Source organism: Trachypithecus francoisi, unplaced genomic scaffold (genome assembly GCF_009764315.1).
Source record: "Trachypithecus francoisi isolate TF-2019V2 unplaced genomic scaffold, Tfra_2.0 Lachesis_group13, whole genome shotgun sequence".
In the NCBI taxonomy this organism is placed as follows: Eukaryota; Metazoa; Chordata; class Mammalia; order Primates; family Cercopithecidae; genus Trachypithecus; species Trachypithecus francoisi.
The window spans coordinates 47,078,570-47,085,736 of NW_022681458.1; the positions used below are offsets into that span (position 1 = coordinate 47,078,570).

Sequence of the window (7,167 nt, forward strand, 5' to 3'; positions counted from 1 at the left end):
AGCTTGAAGAACTAAGTTGGGTCCTCAGCTGACATTGTTCCAGGAAGTTTATAAACACAACAAGTTTAGAAATTACTTTTTTCATTAAAAACCTGAGTGTGTGTCTAAATTTTTGGTAGGCTGGTGTTAGCATTAATTAGTACAACTGTAACATACTCCCAATTCGACCATAACCTTGATATTTGCACTTATTTTTGAAGTTGTTTTAAGGCTTGAAAATTACATAAAACAGATGTGATGTTAAATCAACTTCTAAAAATTATAACTTCTGAACATATGAACATGACACTTACTGTAATGTTGTGTTGAAGCTACCTCTTACCATTTATAGCCCTGATGTATAATAATTCAACATTATTTATCATTATATATTCACAATTGCTTACAGCTAACTTTTACTTTTTGCTTGGATTCCATTAGCGTGGCCAAAATTATATAATCCCTGCTCCTTTTGTTTTCTCCTAGAAAAGTATGCCCAGACAACAAGGCTTTCTAAACGCCAAAAATGCCATGCAGCAGTGCTGGCTCCTTTCACTTAAAACTCTTAAAGTATTTGTGAAAGCATCGGCCAAGTGTCTAGTAACTTTTAAAACTTCTTTTCCTATTTTTTTTAACCCAGTGTTGATGGAAATGTATCACATTACAAACCTATGATTCACCTGTAGAACCATTCATACACCTTGCAAATCTTGAACGTGTTTCTGTGACTGAAAGTCTTATTCTACTGAGCATACAGATAGTACATTTTTAATCTGATATTTGCCAGCATGCTTCTTTTAAGACCCATTATATTTGTCCTGGTACACAAATGTTAGTTTTTCCTTTAGGTTCATAATCACCATTCATTCATAAATCATTATATTTAATAGAAAAATACCTGGTTTAAATTATTTATTATTTTATTTCATCTCTATCAATATTATATATATCAAGGAAGTAACTTTTTTGTATGTTCACATCAATCAGGAAAAAATTAGTGAGCTCCTGCTGTGTGATAATTTGATACTGTTCTCTCCTTTGTTACACATTTTGGGAGCATTTGTTTTTCATTTATTTTTCTTCAAATCCCTGTTATCAGCTATATTAAATTTAATTTAATTTTTGAAATATTAACATTTTCCTGTTTTTTATATCTTGCATTGAAATTCTTCTTTTTCCATAGACTAATAAATTTAAATCTGTATATATGATATCCTTCAGTTAGATACCATTTGGCAATCCCCCTTATACAGTTCCAGCATTCTAGGATATAAGTAAATGCTACCTCTCTAAGCAGTGAAATATGTGAACATCTATACTTCAAATTCCAAAAGCCCAAACTTACTGCAAATAAGTTCTATAAACTGTCACACTTAAAATGGGTTTATCCTCTCTGACCAATCTGGTAGTCTGAGTTTAGAACATAGTGCAAAGATTGGTTTCGGTGAGAAACCTGAGACAATTTGGTGCAATGTAAAAGGATTTCAAGTTCCTACTTCTTACTGACTAATAACCACGTCTTCTCTGTCAGTAATTTGAGGTTTACATTAAATTAAAACTTAGAGACCGGGCTCAGTGGTTCATGCATATAATCCCAGCACTTTGGGAGACCGAGGCAGGCAGATCACCTGAGGTCAGGAGTTTTATACCAGCCTGGCCAATGTGGTGAAACCCCGTCTGTACTAAAAATACAAAACTTTGCCACGCATAGTGGCACACACCTATAATCCCAGCTCCTTGGGAGGCTGAGGCAGGAGAATTGCTTGAACCCAGGAGGCAGAAGTTGCAGCGAGTTGAGATCGCATCACTAAACTCCAGCATGGGTGACAGAGTGGGACTCTGTCTCAAAAAAAAAAAAAAAAAAGAAAGAAAGAAAGAAAGAAATTAAACCGAAACCATTGTTTAGGTTTTTAAAAATATAGTCCTGTCCTTCAGCTTCTCATTTATCGGTCTATGTAATTTTCTAGAGTGATCATGTCCAGTCCCATGGTTAGGTTGCTTCCTTGTGAGGGACAGTGATGGAGAATCTGTTTTGTGCCCCTCTCTTAGTTTGGTAGCCTAGCTCTTCCTTGGCTTGTAGATGGCACTCTCTGGGGGTCTTTACATGGTCTTTCTTTTGTATATGTCTGTCCGTATATCCAAATCTTCTTTTTCATTAGGACACTAATCACATTGGATTAGGACTCATTCTAATGACCTTATTTTAGCTTAACTATATAAACAGTTTATTTCCAAATAAAGTAACATTATCAGGTAGTGCGGGTAAGAATTTCAACATATGTTTTTGTTCAACTCAACCCATAGCAACCTGTCTCTTCAGATTTTGGGGTAGTGGTTAGACTTGTGACCTCAGTTCTCTGATGGTTTTAAAAATCGTCATTAACTTTGAGTTTGTCCAGATTTTTCTTGTTTTAAGAATGAAATGGATAACTTCTAAGTTCTTTATATGTTGAAGCTTCCCATGGGCTTCTTAACATTTACATCACAATAATACTCAAGTCTATTTAAGATAGTTCTCTTGATCTTAGGATCAGGTAGCTGCTTACTAAACACCTAAACCTGACTCAAAGATTTCTAAAAAGAACTAATGTATTCCAAACAGATGTTGTTATTTTCCCTCAACTCACATTCAAATCCCCCTTTTTAATTATTTTTCTGGAGTAATTATTCAACAACCAAGATTTCAAGACAGAAACATATAAAACACTTCACACATTTTTCCATCTCTTATCCTTGAGGGGAATGGCTGCAGGTGCAGAAAAAAAGCAATAAGCAAATGTATAAAGTAATAGGAATGACTAAAGCAAAGGAGATGGCATAGAACAATGACATGAAAAAGTGAATGGCAGATTTGGACATAATGGACATAATTATTTCCTGTACTTAGTGTACTTCCAATGAATTGTTGGGTGATGAAGATGGTTAACTATTATTGAACCAGGTTACAATGATCTAGTACTGGAGTCAGCAATCCATGACCCTACAGCAAATCTGTTCCACTGCTTGTTTCTGTAAATGAAATTGTATTTTAACAAATTACACTCATTGATTTATATATTGTCTACAGCTGTTTTCATGCTACAACAGCAGGCTTGAGTAGTTGCAATATTAAACTGTATGGCCTATAAAGCCTGCAATATTTATTATCTGGCTCTTAACAGAAAATTTTGTGAATCTCAGGATTATTCTGTCATGGAAAATTGTTAGAAGTGTTTTTGTTAACTTTATTTAGTTTTCTTTTAAATTAATAAGAGATCATTATTGTAAAAAGGAGGTGGGAAAGGATTTACAGGATCATATTTATGGTTTTGACAGAAAATTATGGTTATCATGAAGAAAAATTCTGAAGTAGTGGAAAGAGAAGAAAGATGACAGAGGAAGTAATGTAAATATTACTTTCATTAATGAAGTGGATGTAATCTAGAGGACAGAGAGAAATAGATAGAAACCTTTTTTATTTTCTTGGTCTTTACTAAAGGAAATAAAATTCATTGTAGCAATTTTTGCTTTTTTTGAGAAAAATGTCACTGTATATAACATTATTAAAACAATAACAATATGCTTTATAAAGTTAAAGTAATTGGGGGGGGATTTAAGGGTCATTTAGGATTATAAAGATTTAGTTGCCTGATTCCTCTTATAAAGATATAGGGAGCTAAATGTAGATGTAAATGACATAGATATAGATAAATGGAAGAAACGTATGCATAACCATATCTACATAAGTTCAGTATAAATTTTGCTGGTGTAGAGTGTGTGTGGCATGCAAATTCAAACAATAAAATATACAATATTCTTTATTATAACTTATATGTATCCAATTATTCTCACAGAATGATTTATTTACTTGATTTTTACTGAACTCTTTTAATTATAGCCTAACTGTGGTTATAATTGACAAGTGAGTGTACTTCCAACATTCATATTGGCTGATATTTTCTTTTACATGAATAATAAGATAAAAGTGAGATGATGAGGATACATGTCAGAACTCTACCTCTTTTTTAATGATTTGAGCAATTTCTTATCTGAATCTGATAATAATTCTTGAAATATGGAAGAATATATCCTCATTTTTTGAAAAATTCATAATGTAGCAGCAATAAACATGGCACATTTTTAGGTTTGAGCTGAAATATCATATTTTTCATGTCTTACTTTGTCTAGGCAATTAGTAAAACAAATCTTACTTTGTCTAGGCAATTAGTAAAACAGTAAATCAAGCCCTGATTTACAGCGTTCATTGATTTCTATGGAAATATACTTCCATCGTGGCCAGGTTTTGGCTACCAATATGACAGCTTTGAATACCGAGATGGAAGATGAGTGCCATTATATATCATTTAGCATTTTCACTATCAAGATATAAAAGATCTAATAGTGTTAAGACCATAAATAATAGCAAAATATGGCAACATGACTAAAAAGTAATAAGTTTTAAGTATTTATCTTTTTATGTAACTTATTTAATTGTAAACTTGTGTAATTTAATTTTTAATGATTATTTTTAGAAATTGTCTTGCAAACTTCTGAAAAGTTTAAAATCAGCTCCTATAAGGAAGAAAAAGGTGGCTTCAGCATACCCCTGAACAAAGATAGATACAAATTTAAATGCTTATTTCTCAGATATTTAGGTTAATATTTTTTATTCATTTACTATAATTATTTACATGATTGAAGCTCTTATTGAAAATTCAGGCCAGGCGCGATGGCTCACGCCTGTAATCCCAGCACTTCAGGAGGCTGAGGCGGGCGGATAATGAGGTCAGGAGATCAAGACCATCCTGGCTAATGTAGTGAAACCCCATCTTTACTAAAAATACAAAAAATTAGCCGGGTGTGGTGGCACGTGCCTGTAGTCCCAGCTACTTGGGAGACGGAGGTAGGAGAATCACTTGAACCCAGGGTGGTGGGGGAGGTTGCAGTGAGCCGAGATTATACCACTGGACTCCAGCCTGGGCAACAGAGCAAGACTCCATCTCAAGAACCTAGGACTCCGTCTTCGGAGTACTAGGTTGAATCTAATATAGATCAGTATAAAGTATTTAACAAGTCCTTTAATTTTCTGGACCTTAGTTGACTCTTCTATTTAGAAAAACATTGGTTTAGATAGCTAGATTAGACTTTTTTTGTTCCTTGCTTTATTTCTTTTTCTTGTTGCTAGCCTTCATTTGACTGGCTCTACTTAAAGAAATTTTGATATAAAATCATGCATTTTGAGGGAATTAGACTTTGTTATGTGTTAACCTTGGACAAAAATATATCTCCCATTTAACAGAATCCTGGTTATAGATTTAAAGTTAGTTCTGCTAATGTTTCATATTAGTGATTTAAAAGACCATAAATCCACATTTCATTTCTTTCTTAACCCAATGGAATATAAGTAGATGTTATCTCTGAATTGATTCAAATCTTAGCTTTTTCTTATGCTCAATAAAATCTGTGGTACAAGTCATTCTTTATACTTCCCTATTGCATGAAATCAAGAAAGAGCAGAATTTACAACTCACTGAACTAAAAGAATAAAGTGAATTTCCCTCAAATGATTATTTTTCAACAAAAATGAACACTTGACTTGTGAGAAGAAACACAAACTTCAAAATACTCCAAACTTCACTTCATTTGTATTTTACAAGCTTTTTTTTATTTAAAAAAAGGACTTTTTTTTTTGTTTGTTTTTTGTACTGGAATTAAGCTAGGAGAAAAAGTTCTGTGAGTCTTCTATTATAAGCTCTCTCCTCAAATGACTACATTAATATTAATAGATGCTTCATTAGTAATTTCATGTTATGGATTCTAGTGCTTCTCATGTTACTTGACAACATTAGAAATAATCACTACTGCATGTTTTTTGTCTAATTACTTTGTAAAACATAAGAAGTTAATTTATTTTGGATGTAGACAGTAATGGATGTAATAAATATATGACAATTTGTTACAATTTTTTATATGCTTTGAGGAATTGTAACATTTTCTGGTTGAATTTATCCAGCTTCACAAATTAATGCCATGATTTAAGTGAATTTGGCATAGTACTCATTATATAAACCAGGAGTAAAAATAGAAGCTCTCTTGAAACTAAATTTTAATGACTCTTAAATTATAATTTGTTTAGTCTCATTTTGTTTCATTTCCTTTTTGTTGTCTGGTTTTGTTTGGTTTTCTTGCTTCTACAGAGATGCTGAATACACAAATTATACAAAAAATATTATTTCTGTTGTTGTTTTGTTTTGTTTTTGTTGTTTTTTTGAGATGGAGTCTCTCTCTGTCAACCAGACTGGCGTGATCTCAGCCCACTGTAACCTCCGCCTCCTGGGTTCAAGCAATTCTCCTGCCTCAGCCTTACATGCAGCTGGGATTACAGCTGCCTGCCACCACGCCTGGCTAATTTTTGTGTTTTTTAGTAGAGACGGAGTTTCGCCATGTTGGCCAGACTGGTCTCGATCTCCTGACCTCAGGTGATCCTCCTGCCTCAGCCTCCCAAAGTGCTGGGATTGCAGGGGTGAGCCACTGCACCCCGTCAAAAAATATTCTTTATTTATCTTTATCAATAGAAAATAAATTAACATCCTAAAAACAGCAGAAAGTCTCACTGATGAGTAGTTTCTGGCTTTTGTTCTGAGATTACTAAAGCTAGATGCCATTCCAGATAAGAAACAAAAATAAATAAATAAAAAGAAAAACAGCAGAAAGTTTTCTTTTAACATTTGAGTTTTGTTTATTTTAATGGGAATTTTTTAATATGTTGACATTAAATTGCCTATGGTTGAGAGAAAAAAATCCAAAGCTCTTAATTATTAAAATCAGTTAAACTACCCAATATGAAATAATGAGAATTCAAAGGTATATATTTAAAAAACAAATCTTTTAAAAAATGTAGAAAACTTTAGAACTACTATATCTCTGATCTTATGAATGGCTGAAATAATTAACCATATAATTCTGTTACCCTAATTAACCGTGATTTATAGAAAAATCAATAAAAACTCACCTTCCCAAACTATTTTATGAATGTAATTGAAGTAATACCATTAAAACCTTATTTGTGATAAAGCTATTTATATCTTTAGGAGAACACAATTAGGGATGGAAAATAAATCCACTATTAGTCATTGTTTTGTCATTGAAGAGTTATTACCTTGAGAAGAAGGTATAAATTATAAGACATTGTGAAAATAATTTAAAAAA

General features: G+C 32.6%; 1 non-coding gene across 1 annotated transcript; it reads left to right on the top strand.

Moving 5' to 3' along the window:
* Nucleotides 1-6,566: 6,566 nt before the first annotated feature.
* Nucleotides 6,567-6,634, top strand: LOC117095501. The gene has a single exon (XR_004442036.1). It is a non-coding gene; the product is annotated as a small nucleolar RNA SNORD59 (small nucleolar RNA).
* Nucleotides 6,635-7,167: the final 533 nt, after the last annotated feature.